The sequence below is a fragment of the Gymnogyps californianus genome, chromosome 2 (assembly GCF_018139145.2).
Source record: "Gymnogyps californianus isolate 813 chromosome 2, ASM1813914v2, whole genome shotgun sequence".
In the NCBI taxonomy this organism is placed as follows: Eukaryota; Metazoa; Chordata; class Aves; order Accipitriformes; family Cathartidae; genus Gymnogyps; species Gymnogyps californianus.
In genome coordinates, this window is record NC_059472.1 from 151164849 (window position 1) to 151191710 (window position 26862).

The following is a 26862-nucleotide window of genomic DNA, read 5'->3' on the forward strand; positions in this document are numbered from 1 at the left end:
AGGCGGGCGGGCGGCCGGGCGCGCTGCGGGGAGCGCCCGGGTACGGCGGCGGGGTGGTGTGCGGGGACATCCTCGGAGCTGGCGGGAGCAGTGAGCTGGAGGCGCGGCAGAGGGTGCTCTCCCATTGCCACGCTCGGCGCAAGGGCCGCTTTGCAGCGGGGCTGAGAAATTTTTGAAGTTTTGTCTATTCTTTCAGCTGGAAAAAAAGGCATCGGCAGCAGCGTGCACGTGTGGTGTAAAGAAAGAGGGATTTTATGATGCTGGTTAGTTACAGCACAGTGGGATACTGGGAGAGGCTGACAAAATCAACGGGGTGCTTGTTTACTGATGCACGGAACCTCTTTGGCCCAGAGCCCAAAGTGTTGGAGAGGTTGAGTACTTAGTTTCCCTGGCTTAAATGGGTCAGCAGTGGGATTGCAGCTTGCCCCGACTTGTTGTCCGAATGCCAGAAAACAATGATATATTTACAAAGGGGGGAACAATGAAGTATTGTGATTAATAGGGAAAAAATGAGTAGGGTATGCTGATAGTTATGAGTGTGGTGCTTGTAGGGTTTTACATAGAGCGTGGACACCCAATGCTGCAGAGCTGACTACTTAATGACACCTTTGGATCCATTTTACTAATAATGCTTCTTAAAGTCTGCACGTGATCGTGGATTATGAGTCTCTTAAGAGAGAGTCTTAAGTGGTCTTGCAAAGACTGAGTGTACGCGAGTTTATTACTTGGCAGGGGGCAGCAGCATGAGGCCTGGGAAGCAAATAGGAAGTGAAAATTATTCATTTAGTTTTGATATTATTCTGGGTCTTCGACAGTTGTTAGTGTCATCATAGACTGGTCTTAGCTCAGATAGCATCTCATGCGCTGAAAGATAGTACTCTCACCCTGGTAGATACCTAGTTCTTCTGGGTGTGCAAACAGTCCCTCTGACAGCTTATGGAAAATGTTCTGAACTAGTCTGGTTATTTTTATCGCAGCAAGTGTGTTTCTTTAAGAGTAAACCAAACTATATCATACTGAAAAATGTTCTCAGCCTGCAGTTATCTTAATCTCTTGTGTTCAAAATGAAAACAAAAGCCACTTGAAAATGGAAACCTCTCTTGACTGATTCACGTGGCTAATGAGGTTTATGACGACAGAACTGTGTGCAGTGTTACTATGTTGAGGTGTCATTACCTCTGACCCGAAAGTGCAGTTCAAGATGAGGATGTGCTGTCCTCTGGCTCTGTGTGCTGCCCTGTGTAACCAACAGTGGTAGAGGTCCAGTCTGTGTTTTCAGAGAAACAGTCCTGGTTTCTTGATTGTCTGCGTTAGGCCTCCAAGAGACAGAGGTGCTTGTTGTGGAGGCAAAAGGAAGGAATAGTGGTAATGTGCTCAGCCTTTGAAACACAGGCCTGACAGCTGTTCCTGCCATGACAAATTCTCCCCTGATGGGACGTTCGGAGGCTTGATATGTCATCCTGGTTTCCTGTGCCTCCTGAGGCCTCAATAAAAGGGTGTTGGCCTGGTTCTTAAATGCATCTGGCCGTAGGTAACAGCATGGTGAGATGCACTAGAGTAGTTTGCTCTTTTTCAGTTCTGCTTTGCTTACCTGTCTGAAGACTTTGTTGGATGTTATTGTATTAAGTGAGATGCATTCAAAATTTTTCTTTGCTATCCTGATAGGAAATACACTTCAGCTTTCACTTTAAAGGAGTTGAGTGTTAATTATAAGACTTAAAGAGCTGTATCCTAGCGTGGATGTGCGTGCCTGTGAGTTTATCTGGCCATGGTATCATTATTAACCTCTGATACAAGCAGGACCAAAGTGTCTGTCCTGTGTAGAAACTTCTGAAGTCACCGCAGGAAAATCATGGGCTTTTCAGCAATAAAGTTCTGAATAAAATTCCTGTCTTCAGGTGAGTATTAGCTCCTGTTAGGTGCAGCCTGACTGTATTCCCCTGGGGGAATCATTTCACTCTCTTTGTTTCCCTAGAAAATTTGTAGTTCTCAACTGCACTGCTCAATTCTGTGTGGATGCAAACCATGCTGACTCATATGCTGAACTGTTGCAGCCTTGCTCCGTGTAAACACAAGCACACTTCTAAAATATTTAATTTGTAATGTCCTCTGTGGAGAGCTATCCCACAGCTCCTGGCGTAATTCCCAGAAGCAGTAGATTCTGGGGTACGGGGAGTTTCAAAGGCCATTGGTGCCCGGCAGGATAACCGTCTGAACTAGTTTAGTGTAGTTTATCCTGGCACTGGGACAGTTCAAACTGAACAGGTATTTAATCTTGCTTAAAGCAAGTCTGCTTTGAACAATACTTGGTATGTGTATAAACAATTTGGAGCCTGTTGGGACATGGCTGTCAGAAGATCTACATGGTAGGGAAATCTTTGTTATGGCAAGTAAACTTTGGTGTAGATGTACCTCCTAACAATTTTTAAAAAAACTTACCTGTGTGCAGTTATAGTTAAATCAGGAACAAGCTATTAAAAGATTTCTTAGTTCCTCTGTGGCAATTGTTTTGTGAAAGAGCTGAGTTTATATCCACATGTAAAATGCTTGTTAAAAAGAATTTCTCAGAAAGATGGAAACTCACCCTCCCATTCGTGCACAGAAATACCCTGATAGGTCTTTTAATTGAAAATAAACTACAATATATGATTTTACTACAAAGAAGGGGAGTGGAACCAAAGAATGATTTCCAAGTACACTTTGTCTGTACCTGGTAAGTACAGCACTGCAATTTTAAGATAAATACCTTCTCCTTTAAAGTAGTAATTAGTTTAGTGGAGACTAATTGATGATGGTTTTTTGTGGTTTTTTTATTTGGGTTTGGGTTTGTTTTTTGTTTAATTTATTATTGTGATCTTGGTTGAAAGAGTAATCCATTATGGTAAGTACGGAGAATAACTTGGGAGAGGTTCAGTGCAGCTTGTGGATGGTCCAGATCATTCACATCTCACTTGCTCATGTAGGTTGACTGTCAGTGCATTACCTGTAATTGTTAAAAATCATCTGTTTGCTGAACTGTTCTAAGCTTCGCTGATGTCGTAACTCATTCCAACATCCTGCACTTGTTTCAAGCTTGCATTCTTACTTTTTTTTATTTTGAGAACAAGACTTTAGAGACACTAGAGTAGTGGGATATGCTCAAAGCTGGATAAATCTGGGTAGCAGAACTGGTTCAAAACTCTGAAGAAAAAGCTCCTGGTGCAGGTGGGGCTCTAGAGCTCACATTGAGGTCCCTTGGGGATACAAGCCCTTGCTCCCCCTGCCACAACATGGCAGCACTTGCAGCTGCTCCTAGCAAGTGCAGCATCAGTGCAGCTGGAAGAGCAAATCTGTGCTCTTGCCTTTACAGATGGTAGGATTTGAAGGCAGCGTGCCTGTTACTGCTTTGCCTGCACAAAGGGCACTTAGCGTAACAGTATTTTGGTACCAGAAGCATCTTTTCTGGAAGTGTGATTCAAGGCTCTACTTATTTTCCTTCTTTATTCAGTACGTATATTCCATTTATGTGGGGAATTTCTTAGAAATACGGCTTAATTCACAAATGGATTTCACTAGAAAGTCTTTATCAGAAGTCTGAAATTGAAGTGTATAGATGTTTTTTGTTGCTTAGGTGTGCTGAGAGATGTGCTTACCATTGACAGAGTCCCATTAATTACAAGACAGAATCTTACAACCCGTATTTCAAAATCCTCCTTTCTGTGATGGCTATTAGTGGCATTTTTCTTTGTAAAAGCGAAGGAGGTTAGAAATTGTGCCTGCATCTGTTATTGTTGCTATGACAGCTGTCTTTGTCTGGTTTTAACTATCATATTCTGAATAGCTCTTAACTGGGGTTGTAACATTAATGGCTCTGTGCAGAGGAAGTAGAATAGAAAATCTTTCAATGCCATCTCCTCCTCTCAGTCAAAAAATGTTTCTTTTGGGTTATACTATTTTTAATCAAGATGCAGTGGGTTGAAACATTCCATTACTAACTCTGTTTTGGTGCCTAGCATAATTAGGAGTGGTACAGTTATGGTATAAAGTAGTAGCCAGTTTGTTAGCACTATTTAATCATGGTTTGTCTTGAGCAAGACAGATGGTACCACTGATACTGTGCTTCTGAGACTTGAAAACTGGGAAGATCACTTGAAATAAGGTGATGCAATTTTTGTGCAAGATCATGTACAAAATTGTGTTGTCTTCAGATGGCAATTGTGAAACAAGCGAGCGCTCCTTGCAACATGCTATCAGTCATTGCATAAGCAGCAGCAAATAAGGACTATCCCTCTGTCTAGGTGTAAGCAGTGGGATGTATTGTCTTCAGGTGCCAACTTACTTTTACACCAATGTGCAACACTAGTGTAAAAAAGCTGTAAAATAGTCCATGTTTATTCAAACCCTCCTTTCTAGCACACTGAACATCTTCCTCTAAAGCGGATAGCTAACTTCTGTGTAGTCAGTGTCTATATTAAGGGTTTGTATATGGCTGTCTTCCTGACGCTAGCTGAAAAATACTGTCACGAGAGAAGGTTTTTTTATATGTTAGATGCAACCTGTTGGTCTGAATAATGCATTGTTGGAAACTGTTGGTGGTAAAGTAGCAGCAGTTTGGAAAGTTCTGACCCTAATCCAGATCTGTTTTAAAGGATAACATCTAATACAGAATCTTGTACGGTTTAGTCCAGTTGGAGGGCCAGCTGTCTATTTTGGAAATCAGACTGCTGCCTTTTAAGATGAAAGCCATATTTTTGCGAATATGAACTCTTTTGTATCTGCTCGCTGTGCCTTGTCTGAGGGAAGGAGCAGCTGTAGTGCATTCGCCAGACCTGCATTTGGCTGTTGCTGCCATTGTGTTGTGTGTAAACACGTACCATTATTTTGGATCACATAGCAGCCTGTTCAAAAGGGTCTCGCATTCCCCAGCTGTTCCGCAACTTTTCCATCTCTGAGCTTGCCAGCTGCTTAATACAGGCAACTGTAGCTGCATTTGTTTCTCTGGTGTTAAGTATTAGTGGAGATAAAATTGACTTCTTGTTAAACGCTAGGTGCTGCAAGCTCCTCTCCTGCTTCTAATGGACTTAAACCAAAAGTAGACTGTTCTTACTGTATCAAAGTTGTCAGAAGTTTTCTTTGCCACTAGTTGGACAGATTGCGTAGACATCTTATTTTCTTAGATTTGGCACAAATATGAAATACAGTTGTGTTTACATATATATGTACGTCCACAGCCTGTGGTAGTAACTAATCCAAAAGAACTGGGGTATGAAAAGGTGCCCCTTAAAGCCATGTCAACAGCTCCTTTGTTTCCCCACTTCTCTGAACAATGTTCAGTTTAACAAGGCATCCTCTGCTCTCTTGTCAGCCAACGCTTTCATTTACCGATTCTTGAAACGAGTTTTATTTCAGTGGCAGCACTGCTCAGATCAGATGTTGAGCAGAGAACAGGGGTCTGAAATGCCTTGTATCTGCAGTGAGTGCTCAGTCCAGATGAGGGACCGTAGGCTGAGCCCTGCCTTCTGGATTTTTCCATCCTTCCTGCTCCCCCTGCCATGAAAGGGATAGGAAACGTCTGGAAAATGTTTTGTGTGGCTGAACTCTTTTCTGCAGCAGTGAATCCATAACTGTCTCCCTGCAGATACAGAAGTTAAAGGGCAGACTACCTTTGTATGGTGAACCTCAATGAAAGTTTTGAACAGAGTAAATTCAAGCACCTTTGGAAAAGGGAGATAATTCTGTTAATGACTAAGGTTACTGTTCTAAACACTTAACCTGTTCTACAGTGTCAGTTTGAAACTTTGGGTGAGAAGGAGCATATACTTTGTTGCTGCAAGAGATTGTTAGATAGTGATAAAGCTAAGTTTTCAGAGGCTTGAGCTGGTTTCGTTAACTAGTATTCCATAGTCCTGTACAAGGGGATAAATCAGGCGCTCTCTTGAAAATATATTTAATGCAGTTCGTAGTTGAAGAATGTAAATTTGAATTTTCCTGGCTGTGTGAATCATTTCATGGTGAAGGAGACTGGAAGGGAATGACTTGTGCATTCTTGCTGTTGATAGCAGTAAAGGCTGCCTCTGCCCCAGGCTCCTAGTTACCCATTGTAACTGGTCTGAAAACCCTGTTATTCAGAGAGGAAATTTTCAGGTGACTGTAGATGTATTCTTCTTTTTTTTTTTTTTTTTTTTTCCTTTCACCAGGCCTACTCTATCCTAGCTGGTTGTAGCCTTTGTGTTCATGTTAAACATCAATACTACCTAAATTATGCTAATAAGAGGATGATTCTGGCTTAATAATAGAGCCTTGCCCTGTAAAAACAAAACAAAAACATAAAAAGAAGTCTCTTGATTTAAGGTAACGTATTTCAGGATCTGTTTTTCGTATCTCCAAATAGCTGAGAGTTTGAACTTTTCCATTCTAACGCTAGTGTCTTAAAAGAAGTTGAAACACTGTCTTTGGCTAGATTCTTGCTCTTGTCTTCTGGAAAATTACTCTTTCGGACTCACTGTTGGAGTACTAAATCAGTATTTGTCTGAAATTATAGCAGAAATATAGGCTTATAGTTTGAAATGATCATATTAGATTCATAGTTACATTAGCTGAGCAAAGTCATGCATATTAGCTTAAAATGTGTAGTTAATACAGAAAATGTAGAAATAAATATGTATTCTGGATTTAATAACTACATGTATGAATGGTTCTTCAGAAAACAGGTAACAGGGGTTCTCATCCAGAACAGCAGACTGTCCATGCTTCAAAAATAGAGAAAGACAAATGAGCGTGATACTGAGGGCAGGGGAAGATGGGTGGGGAATGGAGGAGGAACATCTGTCACACAGAAGGTTAGGAAGCGCGTCTTAATTTTTTTTTAAGTGCTGCTGATTAATTCATAAATCCGTTTGGAGTGAGTCTAGGGAATGGACATAGAGGAGATTGGGAGGAGTGGAATTTGAGAAGTATGAAAGTAAGGAGGTGTTGGTTTGTCCTCAGTTGAGCAGAGGAGGAAGACAGTATCTGATTAATAAGAGCTGTTCAATTATTAAAGGCTTTAGGAGAAACAAATATTTATTTCTCATGGAAGGTGGTGGGAAGTCAAGTGATAAGACTTTAAATGGCAGTAAATTGCTAAACACATTTAAAAGCAATGAGGGGAAAAAGAAGGGGTTACCCCCTCACCCACCTCCAAAAACTGTTCTTAACTAAGTTGGTGGAAGTTCTGGAAAGGTATAAAAATAGAGCACTGGAGAAAGCTTTTTGTTAGGGTTGGTTTTTTTTTTTCTTTCTTTTAAATGAAAGGTTCTGCCAATGTTGTTAACTTGGCTTAAATTTGCTCCATCCCCTACAGGGGAAAATATTTATTTTAAAGTTTCCTCTAAACTTAAATTGGCTTCCCAGCCAATTTAAAGACATGTCTGTCTATGTAATGCCTTCCAACTCCAGGAAAGCTGACAACTGTAAGGCTTAGCGGAGGAGGAGGAGACCTTGTGGATTGCACAGGAGAGCAGCATTTCCAGCAGCAGGGAAACTGCTGTTCTGAAAATGTAACTTGAATTAATCCCTTCAAGCTTTGTTTCCTTTTGCTGTTGTTAATGATTTCCTTTGCACAGCTAGTGGTAAGTGCTGCTTTGCCTGCCTCACTTCACTGACTCTTCCAGTGCTCTCTGAAACTAAAAATTACAGTATGTGTTAATTTAAAGACCGAAATAGAGCAGCGGCAGGTAGAGCTGCTTCCCCAAGCTGCAGGTTGATGTGTGATGAGAGTTGTCATCTCTAACTTTGGCAGTTTAAGTTGTTTCTCTCCAGGGTGGTCATTGCAGCTCTTACCGTGGGTTGTCCTGCACACTGGCGAGCTTGGGTGCCTGTTAACTCACAGATTGTGCGGTTCATGACTCTGCCCTGTATATAGCTGATCAGCCATGTGTACGGCACCCCAGAGCCTACTTACATACAATTGTCTCTATCACTGGAAAGACTCAAGGGATTGAAAGAAGCTTACTTAAGCAAAAGTTGCAATAATGAACAAAATTACAGAAAGAAAACAAAGTATATTTAGTGAGGTAGTATCTATCAGTAAGGATCTGGCTTAGTTAGGCTGCTGTTGTTAGGGTTGCCTGTTACAGTTACTTGTGTTGTGGATGCTTTGCCTTGTTTGTGTGCTGCATGTGAGGCTGTGCTCTCATCTGTAATCAGCGTTTCGGTGTTAACTGCTAAAAAGTAGCTGTTTCTTCTTCTCCCACCTTACTACACAAGACTGCATAGCTTATGTGTTCCTGATTAGATCACACTGTTGCCTTTAGGCTTAAATTACTTTAGTTAAGAGTATTCTGTCATTTGTAGTTTAAAGCATATACTGTGACAAATATTACTTCGAAGGAGTTCGTACAAAACTTGACCCTTGCAAAGCTCAGAGAGTAAAGACTCCCCAGAACTTTATAAACACCCTGACGGTGGGATTGCATCAAACTTCTCCTGGATGCTCTCCCCAGTGCCTGTGCTCTTCCTTCCTGTTATATTGTAGAGTGCCAATAGTTGACAGGCAAAGGATTTGTTTTTTCTTAAATACACTTGTTTGTCTTGTCTCTATAATGTTTGGTGCATGCCTGACTTTACAACTTGCATGCAAATGTCTATTTTTGTATTGTTTTTGTGGGTTGGCAACAAAGTCGTTCTGGCTTCCTACTGCAAGCAAAAGCCTGGAGTATGGAAATAAGTTGTTTATATGGATTCCTGGTATGGAATGCAAGTTTAATTCTTCTAGCTTGAAATTAAATTATGTTGACTAAAATGAACTTTGAATTTAAGTGGCACTGAACCCAGCTAAACAACTTTCTATGACTTACGTTAGTTATGCTATAGTTAGCTTTTATTAACTACTGCTAGGTATGCATTTCAGGTTCTTAAAACTTGTGGTTTAAGAGGGGTGAATGCTCAGCTAATACTTCTGTAATAAACTTCATGTCTGAAATGCACTGTGTAGCATACCCTGCTGGGATAGTACAGCCACAGACCACTTGAAGGGATTTGTGTGGGCAGGGAGATGGCAGATGAAACATTCCAGGTGAGATATAAATTTCCATTCCCTGGTTTGGGAACCTAATCTGCCTTCCAGTAGGGAGCTAGGGAGCTGTGAAAAAGAAGTTAGCAGTGATTTTGTTTCATCTGACCTACTATCGGAGTCTTGACCTAGTAGTCTTTTAAAAGAAATTTTGCAGTGTTTGGTTGGACATGCACTTTCTGGGCTCCCAGGAGGTGCTTGCCAGCAACGAGCTGCTGAAATCAAAAGCAAAACCTCAAAAGGCCCATGTATATGTGTGAAGCAAGGAAGCCGAGGACCAGAGTGGTTTTATGCTGAACTTCAGCCTGGTGGAAAGATCTTTCCAAATGCAATAAAGAAAGGGAACACCTTAAATACTGTCTTTGACAAGTATGATTACTTGTGAAATTCCTAGAGTAACATACAAATGTACTTTCATGGCACAATAGTAGACAGTGTCCTTCCAATAAAACAAATGCTACTTCATTAAAAGTTTCTTATGCAAAGACTGACATGAGAACTTATAATCATGCCAGTCTCTGCTGAAACAAAGCGAGTAATCTTGGTGTTACAGAGGTTAGTTTCTTAAGGAAGCCCTGAAAAAAACTTTTTCCATGAACAAGTTGGTATGAATTGGCATTCTTTCTTGCACAGGAAACCACAAATTCTTATTGTGGAAAACTTCTAACTCTTGTAAAACAGTCATTAGTTTTGTGTATTAAAGTTGTTCAGAATGTTCTCGTTTTTTTGGTGTGGCCTCTAGAGAGCTGCTGTAAGAAACGCTACTCTTTTGATAAACAGAAGATCACTTGCTCAGATGTTTCCAGTCACTTGTATTCACTGTGCGTGCTACTGGGGCTTGGATACTTGTCAAATACCTACAAGCCTGAGACCATCTTTATTCCTCAATTATTTTTACCCCCTCAAGTCTCTAAGTATGACAGTTGTAGCAACTGAACATGATCCCTGTATTAAATACAGCAATGTGTTTGATGAGTTGCTTTGTTAAGGTTGCTGAAACTGGTGTACTTGAAATTGCACATGGTGGTTGGGTAGCTCCTGGATCAGCACCACTCACGCATCCATGTGTGCACGTGTGTGCACACACACATACATATGTATGCTTGTGTGCACTCCTTGGCAACACTTGGCCAACACTTGTGTGGAATGTCAATGTGACTTGCATACCACTCGTGTGTGATATGTGTACTACAGGCTGGGAGCTTCAGATTCAAGTGACTTGAAAAATTACTTGTATCACTTCACTGAGACTATACTGAGCATCCCTCTTTTTCTTTATGCTGGTCTCTTTCTTTATGACCTGGTCTTCTCAATTTCTTTCAATCTGGTTTGGGTTTTTTTTTCTTTTTTTTTTTAAATGTCTGGATTTCAAATGATCAGTTTTTCAGAGTTCACCTAAGATAAACCTCTCTTTCTTAACTGAGAACTGCATCCTTAATTTGTTCCTTTCAAATACACTATCAAGAGCATAACTCAAATTACACAGCACATTCTTCTTGTTTTTCTTTTTAATGAAAGAGGAAAGAACAATGGGTGGGGATGTAGCAAATTACCTAAGTTAGCAGTGATAAAAGTGGGTTTTGGTTTTTTTTGGTTTTTTTTCTTTGCAGAGCAGGCTACTTGTTTGAAACAGGTTTATCACATCATCTTCATTAATGTTTTATACTTTCTACTATTCTGGAGTGTTAGCTGGGCTCTCAAGTACTGGAACATTACTGCTGCTATTTAAGGCAGGACATCTGTCATGATGTGTCTAGAGTCTGACTTCCCCAAGCCTGAACAATTCTTGCCTTTATACTCTACCTATGGAGCTGTTGCTCTTTCTTAAGAATGCTCATTTCTTAAAAATGCTGCAAGTAAATAAAGCTACAGAGAGGTTAAATGACTCTTGGAAAGTCTGTGATTTCTGAGAGCAGGAACTTGCCAGTTGCTATGTCTTGTATTGTCTGGACAATGCTTTGGCAGAGTTTTAAGAATTTGCTAAACTAGGCCAAATTAACTTTCCTTTCTGGTCAGGCATAACTCTGTACTGGAAGGGTGTGCACAAAATGAATTCATGCTTCTCCCAAATGGTGTTAACGCTGTCTCATGCTGCACACACCAAGGCCTCTAGGATCCAGCCCTAGCAGCATCCTGTTGGTGTGCTACCTTCAGCTTGCTGCCTTGCTTCTGGAAATCGTGGCTTGCATACAGACTTCCTTGGGCTTTGGGACTTTTCCCTTGCGGTAGCCTCAGTGTTGGCTGCCCTCTCAGTCATGATTTATGTCCCAACAGCTGTTCAGTTTGCACACTTTTATTATAAATGCTATTTACAATATTATTACAATATTATTGAATATTCCCTGCACAGAATAGTGAGGTTACTCTGTGGAGCCTCAGAACTCATTTCTAGAAGGGGCAAACTTTGCAGGGTAATCTAGAGAAATGATTTCCCTTCTCCCACTGAAACCCTACTCTGAAAACTTTGTTTTAGAGGCCATTTTAATGAGCTTTGAAACCTGTATTACAGTTTTCAGGCCAACTCTTTATGCGTGTGTGGCTTTGCAATAATACCATTTTGGGGATGAAATTTTGAGTCTAACAGCTCCCTACTCCTCCCATTTCCCTCTTTCCTTCCTGCTCCCAGCTGTATGCCTGTGCTGATTATTCTGGGGTGGCTCTAGTCCACTCTTTCAACCTTGTAAGCTGCTTTATGTCAGGTTTTGGTTGCTGGGTCAGCACATCAGTGTTCTGCTGTGTTAGTGAACCAAGGAAGCTCTCAGACCTCCAGTGCATGTGGGAGCTGGTGCAGTGGGGATCAGCCCAGCTGGGAGTGGGGACAGAGAAGGAAGTGAGGGCTGGTGGCACAAGGCCCCGCGGTCAGCTCCTGAGTTTAGAGCCTTGGTCTTCATGCTGGTGGGGCACGGTGGGTCAGAGTCAGAATGGACAAAAAATATATGCTCTTCACAGTTCATTTCATCTAACGTGGATCCATGTATGAACATGTTTTTTTCCAATTGCACCTTTCAGCTATGATTTGACAAATTAAAAGCTTTCAAATGGAACACTGAAGTAGTGTTTATTTGAAGCTTAAAATGCTGAAATTGGAATTTTTTTTTCTTTGTGTTTGTGGCTCCTTTTCCACACTATTTCTTAAAAAGTTGTTTGTTTAAAGGAAACTTTACACTTTTCAGGGAAGATCACAGCTGGGAAAGGCCAGAAACTATCGCCGTTGCATAGTGTTGTTTGGCTCTGTTGGATTGTAACTGTGTATGACTGTACTAATCTAAAATTGCAGCTCCTTTACTTGTTCATCAGATTGTAAAGATGCTATGAGAGCATCCAGCATCTTTTAAAGACAGCGTGAGCTGCTGTATTTTGGAGTTACAATAGTCACGGTAACAGCATGTCTCTTCTGTACTAGTGGAGTAAATTAAAGAGAATGGGGAAGAAATGCTAGGGAGGAAGGAGATTTGAAATAACTATACTCAGGTCAGTACAAACAACATAGGAAGTTTTGGGAAGCTTTGTTAAACTTGGGCTGAGTACTTAAAAGTTTACTAGAGAGTAATACATGCTATTGAATCTGATGGCTTTGGCTTGTGATCATCAGTGAAGGCCTGCTTTTTCACCTAGTTTTGCAATTGGGGATTTACTTTGGCACAAAGGAGACAAGTGTCTTGTTTGCGTTAGCAGAATACAAGTGTCTGGTTGGAAACATTCCCAGCAATGATCCGATTCCTAGCCTTTTCTTTAACTGCTCAATAGTGCCACCAATGCATATTTGGCAACAAAAGTTATGACAAGCTGCATGAACTCCAGGATTTTTGAATGTCTCAAACCCCCTTGAATATAGGGTAAAAGCTGATCATTTATAAACATTGGCTTGAAACAAAGTAATTTGATTTAACAGGACAGCTTGGTGTATTGTCAGTTCCAAGTGTGCTGGCTTCCTAGGAACTGCCAGCTGAGTTTAACAAAACTGTTGCTTCTGCCTGCTGACAGCTTGGTAAGTTGACTGCCAGTGACTGGCCCTGCACACCTCCCTCACAATACAGGAGTCTTGTCTCTGAAGACATCATCTTCCAGACCAAGATCTCCAGATTATTGCTAGGCTTTGTTTATAAAGGACACCTGAGCTGGCTCTATTGGCTGCTGCAGGTGTTGAATTGCCCCAGTGTTTTAGAGAAGGCTGTGCTGTACTATCAGTACATTCTCCAGGATCATTTATATATACATTTTGAGCAAAATAAAAAAGGCACTTTCTTCTTTTATATCTTAACAAAACTTTTGCTTGTTATAAAGTAAATTGAAGTATTTGAGTTAAAGAAAAAAAAACCCCAAACTATTTGATTTTTCACGTCATTCTGGCAGTAGATGCACATCCACTGTGCAAAGGGAAGACTCGTGGTTGTGTTAAGCTCCAGACGTGGGAGGGTGTTCTGCATTACAGGTGGATGAAATCAATTTCAGAGCCATCTGACAATGAGCAGAGTGCAACTGCTTGACTGCCTTGAACTTCACTTGTATAAAAAAACCTCTGTCACAGGCTTCATTTTGAGGAGTGTCCTGAAAAGATTCTCATTAATTTTTTTACATTGTTGTCTGGTGATCTTATTGTCCAAAATATTACATAAATCAGATCTGAGATTTAGACTCAAAGTTAAGGTAATATCTCCATAGCAAAGTCCATGTTGTTCAGAGATGTTCCAGTGTTAATTGTTAACAGAAGTGCCCTCACTGCGCAGCTGAGCTGTAAGGTTTGGTGGCTGAGCACTGCTTACAGCACTGTAGTTGTTCAAGTGCTATTTCTGATGTCTCACAGCACTGACATATTTAACTTAATAGATGTGACATGGAGGACCCTTTTCCTGAAATGTGCTGCTAGAACTGAGTTGGGACTGTTTGGATTATGCTTACAAATATTACTTTATATTTTCTCCAGATTTAATTGCACCCTCTATTTGATTCATTCTATTTAAATAGTGTGTTTGAATTAAAGGAAGGGGAAGAAACCAAACTTACTTTGATCTTTGAGCACAAGATCTGATATTATTTGGTTGTTCATGGCAACCTGAGTATTGTGTTTTGTTTTTTTAAATCCTCTTAATAGCTTCTGTATTGAGTGCTGCTGTTTAGAACAAGCATGCATTCGTGTGTACACCTGATTCACAAGAATCACTCTTATGTTCCAGTTGTCTTAGGCACTTGAGAGTCTTGCTTCATCTTGTCTACTGCCTTTGCCTCATTTCTGTTTCTTTCTTGTGTGGCACTATCCATTTCCAAAACCTTGGGGAGGGGTTTTTGACTACAGCTCTCACTCTCACGTATAAGTAAGTCTTCAGTATTGTTCCATAATTGCTCAGTGAAGAGATCTGTCTCAGTTGTTGTTGTGGAAGCTGAGATGCTTTGAGGTGCTGCAGATCAGAAGATGATTTTAGTTCTGTAAGAGTTCCTCTGTTCTCTAGTGTAATATAATGTTGTCACTAACAGATTGAGCATTTTTGAAAATTCACATAGGTGAACAGAAGTGCAATAGGCTATGTGAATCCAATACGTCCCTAATTATGTTGTTTTGTTAGAAAAATATCTTTTTTAAACTTTAGGAATTCTTACATTTATTGAATTTAATGAAATTAATTTCATTAAAAATAATAAGGTGATGTTTTCAGTCATGCTGTCACAAGATGCTTAAGCCCAGGAGACAAATCTAAACACAGGGAATGTGTCTAGCATACATTGTTAAGAGATGATCTGAATAGGCCAGAGCACGACCTACTGATTAAGACCATGCAGCATTAGTCATGTCCTCCTGCCTTGTCTGAGAGAACTAAATGTTTAATATTCCTTCCATTGCTGAATCTGAGCTTTCTGGAGACTGTAATTAGTTGTGACTGTTATCTTTAGTAGGATATTCAACTGTTTCTATTTTGGATTTTATGGTCTGTTTCTGTCATTAGTCTGTTCTTGGGTGTTTGGGGGGTTTTCTTTGGGTTTTTTGGCTGTGTGTTCCTCCCTAACTTGCTACGAAGACTTCATTGCTAGACACTCAGACCGTGTCCAGTTGATCCACATAGTCCCAACAGCCAAGATATCTTGTGTTCTGGTGGAGTTGGATGATGTGCTTGTGCATTTTAGGATGATGCATAAAAACCTGACCGGGAGACATGACTGGAAAAAAGAAGAGGAAAATAGGATTCTGAATTAGGTGACCTTTTGCTAGCTTTAGGGAAAGAGCTGCTGGAAACCAGGTATCCTTTTAAGGGACTGCTTTTCTATTATGAGTCCCTCAAGAGCTGCACAGCTTTAATTCTCATTTAAAACTTTTGGGATTACTCTGCTGTCCCTGGTTTTATCCAAATACACAAAGCAATTTTGCCATTGCTGTGCTGACCCACTGAATGATGCTGTTTTGGTGCAGAGTTGCAGTAATTGCTAGTCTAACATTGGCCATTTTCTGCCCAAGCATCACTACTATCTCTACCAAACCCAAATTTGATTCCTCCTTTGTAGAGATGTAAAAGGAGCGTGTGCTAACACTCCTGTGCAATGCAGATCTTACAGTATAGCTGCATGTAACTGAAGATCAGAGCTACCTGCCTGATTTTATAATGCGTGATATGTGATGGATCACATGGAGACCAATTTAATGGAAACTTGGTCTATTGTACTGCTGAAGACTTTGAAATCAACCCTAATTGCCCAGTTCAAGTGAGAAGGCTTTTATTCAGCAAAGAGTTTAAATGCAGTTTGTCTTTCCCTCCCTCTCCCACTTTTTATTTTTACAGGACGTTCCTGGACTTACCACTTCCACCTTGGCTGGCCAAGCACTTGGAGCTGCCAACCACTCTAGCACTTCTACCTTTGCCTGACCTCCACCAAATCTTTTCCTTTAGCCATATTTGCAGTATCTTTCTTTTCTGGCCAAAAGAAAGCACGTGCATCTTGTTTGTATTCCATTTCTTGGTTTGTGACCCACTCAATTTTGCTAGAGTGGGGCAGTGGTGCAAGTTTGGAAGGAGGGCATGAGTTATGTGAATTATGTTGTCTCAACAAATTTTGTGTCTACAGGTAAAGGCCCAATGAGGGTCAAAAAAAAAAAAAAAGCTCTTGCAGACTAATTTGAAAAACTTGATATTCGAAATTGGACAATTATTACATGTAGAACTGTCTTTTAAAAGATTTCTCTCTCTTTTTTTTTTTTTTTTTAAATTCTTGAAGTATAGAAATGGACACCTGTCTCTGTTTCCATTTTGTCAGGGCTGGCAAGTTTGAAACTGCAAGTGTTGCTTGTGATGAGCTGGAATTCCAGCGGTGACACTGCTGTTGGCTCCCTTGCTACCTGCTGCTTTCTGTGCTTGATGCAGCAAGACTGTTCCTCTGCAGTCCTGTGGTAAAGTTGTGATAACTGCCACTTCTCAGCATATAAGAAGTTCAGCATCTTTAAAGAAGTGAATATGTTCTACTACTAATAGCTTTGGACTAACTAAATTAAATGGAAACTGAGCAGTTCCTTACTTAAAATGTGCTCAAGATCTTGTTTGTAAACCCTCTTAGAGATGAATGATGCATCTGATTTTCAGTGTTTCTCCTATATTTAAGTGCTGAGGGAGACAGTAAAGTATCAAAATTGATGAAAGCAGGTGAAAGCTGATCTGTTTTGGAGAAAGGGAATGCACTCTGGCTTCAAGGAATGATTCTCTAGACCTTAGTGCTTAGTATTAACACTGAAACTTCACGTACTTTGAATGCTGTAGACTTAAGTTACCATAAGGAGGAAACGTGGCAGCAAAATGAGTCGGAGAAGTGAGAGAAACTAGGCAAATCAAATAAAAGTTACCTTGTGGTAATGAAGTCTTGAATGCATGGGTTTTTTTGAAGAGGTGGTTAAGAACTGTAATCTGCAGCATAATCGAATGTGTCTTCTGAAAGAAAAAACTGCTATTATTATGAAATCAGAACTTGCAAATGTCTCTGAGCCTGAAGGAATGTTTTAAAAAATCCATTTTGAGAACTTGGAAGACAATCTAATGAGCATATGTGGAAATCTTCTCCATAGTACTTATTAGGTTGGCAGAAGTCATTGGTTTACATGCTGATAAAGTATCTCTTTCATAAGTGTTGCTACTTGATAAGTCTAAGAACATTATAATTTGGTTTTGCAGCCCTTTCAGAAGATGTCCTAAATAATTGATGCCCCTGCCAAAGGAGCTAAGAGAGCCACTTCTAATGGAACCACCTCTGATGTCACATTTTAGTTGTATAGGAGCTTATTAAATAATGAAACCTTTAAATCTAAGATCATATTTTATTTTGGCTAAGATTGGCATTTATTTAATTACAGGTGTGCTCTGTTTCGAGGGGTTTTATGAGAAAATTTTGAAAGTTGAAAATGTTCTTAGATACACAGTTGAACATGGCAATTTATTGCAAGTCTCATTAGACATCAGTGTTTGCTATGTTAGGATATGAGTTCAAGATGGACTACTGTGACTTGAATCAATGGCAGCTGGTTTACAAATATAAAAGGAATCTTCTGTTTGCCAGGTGTATCTTAGTCAAAATTGCTGAAGTTATTTGAATGTACAGTCAGTGAAACCTGTACACAGGGTCCTGTGTAGAATTTAGACTATTTGTCACTGGGATACCCACACTCATACTGTCTAGAGCATGTGGCAATTGCTGCACTTTACTCTTTTAAATTGGATTTGAGGGATGAACTAGTTTATGCAGCTAGTACTTGGCTTTTATTTTGGTATATCTAATTGATATGTAAAAGATGAGGAAGGAATTCAAGCTGAAGATTAAGGAGTGAGTGTGCCTAAGAGAGCTCAAGCAATGTGATTTGCCCTCTGAACTCATGACTGAAGCTCTAACTATAGCACATGTTTCTGGCCACTGTTTCTGTCCTGGGGCACTCTGTCAGAAGAGATTCCCACCCCTGTTACTTGCACACTTGCTCATGTCAGAGGTAACTCGGTAAAAGTGCACATTGCAAATATGCACAGTCCTGATTTATAACAGAGGTCTGGCTGAGCAGAGCTGTGCAAGTGCAGGTTAGAAGTCACTCAGATAACATAAATCCAGAACACTTGGGTCTGCCAGTTGGCTGATACATCAGGTGGGTGTTTCACAGCACATACTCTCTAAACTGCAAGGAAGAGATTGAAAACAATAGTTGATTCCTAGACTTGCTGTAAACCCACTTGTAATCTGTTTGTTTGTATTGTGCTGTTGATGGGGGGTTTTTCCTGCTTTTTTTTAGCCTGTAGGTAGGGAAATTCCCTTGAACTTAGATGAAATTCAAAGATGATGCAAATAGTTACTTTTTGCATTCATTGAGGTTCTTACCCTTCCATACCCAGCATAGCGGGTTACCTAGCTGAGAAGGAATTGCCTTTCTATGATGAGTCTAGCTTTTCAGAAGCCTGTTACCAGCCTAAAAAAACCCCACCTCACTCTGTCATTTAAAGTGAAACATGGCAGTCTAAAATTCAATTAAAAAAAAAAATAATCAAAGTTACCCTTTATGTTGTAGCCCTTTGTGTATGTTTCAGAAAATCCACTTACCTGCTGCTAGCTAACTGGCAAACTGAACATCTGCCCTAAGCACGTAGGTTATGAATTTGCATGGAGTTGGGGCAAAGCAAGAGGGTACACCTCTGTAGAGGGCAGGATGAGCTGGTGTCTCTGTGCTGCAGTTTCTCAAGTGTCTGAAACAGGGAGGTCTGTTCTTGTTCAGATGTCTTCCCCAGCTGTGAGGCGGGAGGAGAGGAGTGCTGACTGAGCTTGCCAGCAATGATAATGATAAGGGCTCCAGGTGGTGATCACAGCAAACATGCTGCGAGAATCACAGCCCTGCTTTCCCAGGACTTACGTGAGGCAAGGATGTACTTCTGTCACTTGTTCTGTTGGAAGCTTCTTGCTGCTAGCAGCTAAACATGCAAGGCAATCAAACTATGGCTCTTCCAGTGTTACTGGTGTTCTGGCTTAGGGTACTTGCTTCCATTTTCAAAACTGAGTTTGTCAGCATAGACAGACTACTTCACTCTGAAAATGTAAAATCTTATCACAAGTGCTTCTTGTGTTGTAATAAACATGTGTAACTTTTCTCTACAACAAGAGTTGCATATCATGCTTGCTTTTTTTTCCCCCACTGTTTATTCAATAGCCTGCCAAACAACATAGATATCTTCTGAACAGATTTATGCAAAACTGGCAGATCAAGTGGTAATGATGTTGCTCCCATTGAATTCAGACTATTGTATTCTACATACAGCATCACAGCTGTATTACAGACTGTTGTGGTTTAACCCCAGTCAGCACCACGCAGCCACTTCCCCCTCCCCCCTCCCAGTGGGGTGAGGAGGAGGAAAGGCAAAAAAAAAGTAAAACTCATGGGTTGAGATAAGAACAGTTTAATAACTAAAGTAAAATATAATACTAACAATAGTAATAATGAAATATAATAATAGTAATGAAAAGGAATATAACAAAAAAAGGAAGCGGGGGGAGAAAAAAAACAGTGATGCACAATGCAATTGCTCACCACCTGCTGACAGATGCCCAGTTAGTTCCTGAGCCGCGATCCACACCTCCCGGCCAACTCCCCCCAGTTTATATACTGGGCATGACGTTCCATGGTATGGAATACCCCTTTGGCTAGTTCAGGTCAGCTGCCCCGGCTCTGCTCCCTCCCAGCTTCTTGCACACCTGCTTGCTGGCAGAGCATGGGAAACTGAAAAGTCCTTGGCTTAAGATAAGTGCTACTTAACAACAACTAAAACATCGGAGTGTTATCAACATCATTCTCACACTAAATCCAAAACACAGCACTGTACCAGCTACTAAGAAGAGAGTTAACTCTGTCCCAGCCGAAACCAGGACACAGACTAACAAGGCTGTTCTTGGCTACAGTGATGTACACCACAAAATTGCTCTGATCTTAGACTTAAGCTATAATTTGAGACAGCTACCTTAAAACAAAAAAACCTAAGTCCATAAATAAGCTATAAGCAACATAAACTTTTTAATAGCAGAGACAGTTAGCAAGGAACTATGCAAATCCCACAGGACTAGATAATGTCTACCATAATTATGTAGTCCACTAAGTGAGTAAAATTTCCAAAGCTTAGCTCATGAATAAGACCGGATTGTTTGTTTGTTTTATGAAATCACATCACAAGGAGACTAAAGGCTCCAGAGGCTACTTAAGGTTTTGCAGGTGAGTTAATGGCTACTACTTAATTGTTTAAGGTATGTGTGAGGAGATACATGGCAGTTGTAGAAAGAATGTTTAAGAAAGAAACTTACTGTTAGATATGTGCTGAATTTCTGTACCAATATAGCTGTGTTTCCAACAGGTCACTTTTATAATCTTCTGTTTGAAATAGCCTTTAAATGTTGAGTGAGGTGAGGTTTTTGCTACTTATTCTGCTAGATAATATATGTTGCTGAATATTTTCTGTCTGCTGTATTCTCAATGTGCTAATAAAGTGAACATTTGCTGTGACGTTTCTGGTTCTGCTTTGGTACTATTAACACATACCTGTTCTGATCCCATACATCCGATCTAATTCTGCCACCTAAGACAGCTGTGCCAACAGAAGAACTGGGAAGAAAGCAACACTTGCAGCAGTCTAGGAAAAAATGCTCCCTAGAACATGGGTGTTGGAGAAGAGTGAGCTGAGAAGAGGTGTTCAGCCATAGAGTTGGTGGACTTCCTAATGGATTGTCTTTCCTGGCCTTTGAGGTAGCCAGCCCCAAACAGCAACAGAGGTACAGCCACCACAGTGAAGATCATAGGAAGCTGTAGCTTCCCTTTGGGGTGCCTTAAGAATGGATTAGGCCGCCTCCTTTTCTTGAGAGAGGAGAAATGAGATTCAGCTTTGGGGACATCTCATCTAGGGAACCTCCTGAAGACCATGTCTTGCCTTTTCCTTTTTTTATGGCTAAGTGTTGTCTAATTGAGATAAAGCAGCATGCATACTTCCAATACAGGAGTTTGCACTTGTTCAGATGAATCTGTGTGATGCCCCACACCCAAATACAGAAGGAATCACAGAAACAGCAGCAAATGGTGATGTTGTTGAGCATGCAGACTTTTAGAAGGGAAGGCCCCTTCTGTGCCTGTTCCCTGTTACCTCCCTTGTACTGGAGCTTCCTGCAAAACAGAGGTTTGTCCTGGAGTCTCCTGCCTTAGCATGGATCCCTCTGTAAGCTTTATTTTACTTCAGGAAGTTTCTGACCCAAAGTCCCTAGAGAACTTAGAAATTTGGGTGATGGGAGCCACAGACTTGTCCAAAATGGCTATTCTGTGGAAAAAAATTCCCTTCCTTACGCACATAATCTAAAAAATTGCTCCAGCGAGTTAACATGAATCTCAGTGCCTTTTTAACCTTTAGTTAGTCATCCTCACCAGACCCCCATGAAATTGGAGAGTTCTCTTCATCTTGAATGATGGACTGGAAGCTGGATTAAGGGGGCTAGCTACCATGTTCTCACCCACACGTACCAGCTTCCCTCTTTGCACCCCTCTGCTTTTCTGACCCCGTACTGAGTCATCTGTGTTTAATGTGTAAGGAAGCAACTGAATTATTTTTATGATTGCTGATCTGAAATGAGTCAGTGCAGGGTCAAACATGTTGTGGAGCAGGAAAGGGATAGACTCACTGAGCCAGGGAGAGGAGTGGGAATCTGGCAGCCAGCAGCTGGCTGAGATTGCCATGGAGCCACAGACCAACTTGGGTGACTTCTCCAAGGTCAGACAAGCTTCAGTCAGCAAGAAATTGAAACCATCTCTCTCGTGTTATAGGGCGATTCCCACAGGTCTGACACATGCAATAACTGGTAGGAAGTGGCTTTAGATTTATTCTACTTGAATTTATTGTTTGCTTGCAAATACTGATGTGTGAATTAATAGATGCTTTCTAGTGTATGCCAAAATCCAAACGTACTGAGCTGGTCATAACTGTAGATCTTCACGTGTAAGCTGGGTGTATTCCATGAGGAATACATAGTTAACTTCAGGTAAATTTCCCTTAGAAATGTGATTTTTGGCTAGACAGTGATCTGTTGACTACAGCACGTTTATGTTTAAGGGCTACTGCCTTTTAATAAAGATAGCTCAGGAATTAGTGTCTGAAACAAATCCTTATGTGGTATTACATTGCCCACTCAGTAAAAAATCAGTCAGTACGCAGTTGCCTGATAACTCACACAATCTGTAGCGTGATGCTTTATCAATGGCCTAATACAAAATTTAGAATGGAGTATTTCACTAATCCTGGACACAAAAATTTCTTAACAGATACAGCATTTTGAGCTATGTTGCTTATCATTAAGGCAGCGCTGAATGTAAGGGTCTGAGGGCAGAGCTTAGGTCATGTATTCTGGCATCAATTTCTATGCCTTATTTTTTGTTTGGATTCATTTGGGAAGGAATAAACTAGGAAACTTCTTTGAGTGAAGAGTTTAGAGCTCTGTGCTGGTTATGAAGCTGTCTGCTTCACTCCTGTGTTTTTACAGTTTCTTTAGAAAAAGGGCTATCCAAAAAAAATTCTGGACATGATTATATGTAACATATATGCATTTTCTTTACACGACACACTATAGTTAATTCAATTTGAAAAGCTTTCTCCTAGCTCTGGCAAATTTTCTCAAGCTACCATTTGACTTAATTTCTATGTATTTTTTTTTTACTTTTATTTCTTGAAACCAAAGAAAGCTTGTTGCAGTTTAAAAAAAAAAAAAAGGACAATATTGGAGAAATCTGTCTCCAGCAATCTAATATATTGTCTGATGTTCTTCTAGGAACAAATGCATCATGTGGATTTTTATGTAGGAGGATTTTTAGACTTCTGATGGTTGGGTGTTAGCCACAAGGTTCATGTGACATGACAAATGTGGAACATCTGTGTACTGATGCACATCACTGTTCTAAAAGTCATTCCCACCACCACATGCATTGTATTAAATACAAGAATTTAGGGAAAAAATAGTTGAAAGAACACAGTCTGTCAAATACAATGGCAAGGATCTGTTGTGCAAGCTGTCAGAGCTCACTCACGTACTTCTCCATGCACTTCTTATTCAGAGGTCTGATGTGCTCTATGCATTAACTGTTGCCCCCTTTGGACTGGGAGAGTGGTATTGTGCTTTCCTAGTCAGTGGCAGACTATTTGCTGATAGAAATTACAGTTTAGCATAAGAGATTTCTCGATATAGTTCCTTGTCTGAGTGATGTATGGACTGTATGTGAGGTAAGTAGCTGGCTGAGTTGGCATACTTGAATTGGAAATGGAGTGTGGCTAAGTGGCTTTGACCAGGATCTCTCATATTAAAACATGAATCTTATTCATAACTCTGCCTGAAATGACCTTACTTAGCGACTGATATCCTTGTAAATCTTGAGTGCTACTGTTTGACTCCATGCTATAACTGGAGTAAGAGATTTTGGCTATAAAATAACTGATGTAGAAAAGAAAAGCACTTCTTATTGGTAAGATTTGACCTTTAACATTCTGGACCAGTAGCTGGGAATCCCGTTTCTTCTAGACTGCTTACCAAATTGCATGAAGGGTGCTATACTTCATTACGATTTGTATACTTGTGCTATCACCTCAGTCTGACAAGAGAGGCTGCCAGATTTAGATTGCAGGATACGGTACATTCAAAAAGCAGACTTCAGGATGCAGGTCACAGCTTATGTTGAGGTGGAATTCATTGTTGGGGTGGCAAGAAGCTCGCTGCTGTGCAGAAGGCAAGTCTGGTAGATAATAATAGTTGTCTTCCTAATGACTTGCATGTATTTCAGAAGTGGTCTGAAACTTTAGATGTTTAGTGTCATGGTTTAACCCCAGCCGGCAACTAAGCCCCACACAGCCACTTGCTCATTCCCTCCTGGTGGATGGGGGAGAGGATCAGAAGAGTAGAAGTGAGAAAACTCGTGGGTTGAGATAAAGACAGTTTAATGGGTAAAGCAAAAGCTGTGCACGCAAGCAAAGCAAAACAAGGAATTCATTCACCGCTTCCCCTGTGGCAGGTGTGTTTAGCCATCTCCAGGAAAGCAGGGCTCCATCATGCCTAACAGTTACTTGGGAAGACAAACGCCATCACTCTGAACATCCCCCCCCTTCCTTCTTCTTCCCCCAGCTTTATATGCTGAGCATGACGTCATATGGTATGGAATATCCCTTTGGTCAGTTGGGGTCAGCTGTCCCAGCTGTGTCCCCTCCCAACTTCTTGTGCACCCCCAGCCTACTCGCTGGTGGGGTGGGGTGAGAAGCAGAAAAGGCCTTGACTCTGTGTAAGCACTGCTCAGCAATAATGAAAACATCCCTGTGTTATCAGCACTGTTTTCAGCACAAATCCAAAACATAGCCCCGTACTAGCTACTATGAAGAAAGTTAACTCTATCCCAGCCAAAACCAGCACGTTTAGGTTTGAACACATCATTAAGTAGTGGGGGTTTTTTAAGTAATGCAAAGCTATTCTTTCAGATGTTGTCATTACAGATAAGGATTTACTGAATTCTGGTATTCACAGCTAGAAACCAGTCTTAAAAACTCAGTCCTTACTTTCTAGGTTATCTTTGCAGACTCGAATCTGGGAGCACAAATGTAAAGGATCTCCTTTAGCTGATCTGAAATGATTTCTGAATACTTCCTTCATACGTTGAAATTATGATGGCTGTTTTCATGCTGTGCTTAACTCTTTTTGAACTTAATATTTCTGAAGCTTTTAATACCTTGTTCAAAAGAGATTTCAGTTTATAAGAGCTTCTACTCTACAGTGCATGTAAAAGCTCTTGTTCCAACATAGCCACATACACCTGCATTTCAGAGGCAGTGTGTACAGACATTGGAAACCTTGGACACTTTGAAAATGTCACTTCACTTGGAAACAGCTTCTGAATGATGCCGTGCTTTTAAAGGAGGTGTAAGAAATGGTCGAAGTACAGGGAACATGTCTGGGATTTGTTATCTAGAGTCAGGTGCTTAGGACAGGTGCTTAGGTGGTGGACAGAAGTGGTATAAAAGCCCTTAATAATTTGGGCATGCATTTTTAATTGTCCTGTTCAGCAATGCTGTCTTAACATTTGCTACGCTTTCATTAAATAGTTTTTATCATAAAACTATAGTTAGCTCATAACAAAATGCAGATTCCTTAATCATTAAAGTTGGGAGGGAATGTTTTTGTTTGGGTTTTAAGTTGATAGTTTTGAAAGTAACTTATTTTTTTTTCTTCTTTTGAAAAGCTGGCTGTCTAAACCAACCATCTATTCCCAGCCTAGTCTGCCTGGGCTCTCTAAGAGGCCACCCCCCCAGCTGACTCTGTGAGTCCTGCGTCTTTAGTGAGTGAGGGCCCATGCGGATTTTTATATCACATTTCCAGCAGACTTCTTGTCTTGAGTGCTGGCTACAGAAAGTACATCTGAGTCAGCAGCTCTGTCCACATGCCCTCCGAAAGTCTGATACAGAATCTGCGCTGATCTAATTGTAATATGTCCAGTACAGGACTTGTCCAAGCTGAGTGTTTCTATTTGAAATATTTTTTAATTGAGCTTTGTAAAACTGTAGTTAGGAAACAATTCTGTACATCCAGAATGTTTAGGTGTTAAATTAAGCTGGTGTTCAAAGTAGTTAAATGCAGCTTTGATGTAAATTACTTTATGTAAACACAGCAGTAGCTTCACATCCTTAGAACAATTTAAGTTATGTAGCTTCTTTTACTCATGCTCCAGTTTTGTTAAACAATTGAGAGTAATCCTGTGAGGCCCTTCTGACTTCAGTCTGTTTTATTGCATGAAAATGTCCTTCAGAGTGCTGGGAAAATAATTTGATAATTTTTCTAAGGCTTTGAAGAGACTTCTGATGTCTTGAGTCTTTATTACACTAGAGGTCAGTGTATGATGGGAGCTTCTGTGAGGTGGTATAGAGTTTCTTGCAGAATCCTATTTCATCAAATTTGAAACCAGATTCTAAGAGACACTGTAGCCTACTGCTGTGGAAAAAACTTCACATTAACATGTCTTATGACTTTCTTGGCTAAAGGGCTTTTTTGACCTTCCTGCTTTTAATTCTCCTTGCTCAAGGAGTATTTGGCAAGTATCAGTAACAATACTTTAATGTGGTAAGCACGAACACTCAATTGTTCCAATGTGCACCTCAAACACTCATCTTGCATTGCAATAACATGACTTTCTGGTTCAGATATATTTCTATATGCCATGCTATTTACAGGAGTCATCCTTAACTTGTGCAGTGTACTTATTAAGGGCATGGTGGGAGAACCGCACATGCACCTATTATTCTTAGTGTAGATAACTTCCTGGGCACTGAGCTGGTAACTTTCAGGTGAACGGCTTCACTTTTGGGTGTTGAGGGAAGCATAGTCAGGCATGATTCTATCATGATACTTATAGAGATTGTCTCCTCAGCAGGTCGTCTTCAGTTCTCCAGAAAAGTAATTTCTTTAAACATCTGGACTGTGCAAAAGCAGATTGTTTCTGAAAACATCATTGGGCAGGGGGACTAGAACAGATGGTCAAACTATGACAGTGTTATGTGAGGTCAAATGGGAGAGAAATGCACTGAAGGAGAGTCCTGCTGACTGGAGCAGATTAGATCACAAATGACAATTTAAGTAAGATGGTGGAATAGGAAAAAATAACAGCAGGGTGGATTTGAGCTCTTGAATGTGTTTTCTAAGAGAACTGGCTACAAACAAAAGTGCTTGTATCCTGTTACTCTTGTGTAGGGTTCTTACAAAACACCTCGAAAACTAGAAAAATAAGAACATGGGATGTTAAGAGTTTACAGACTAGCACTGATATAGAGGGTAAGTGCAGG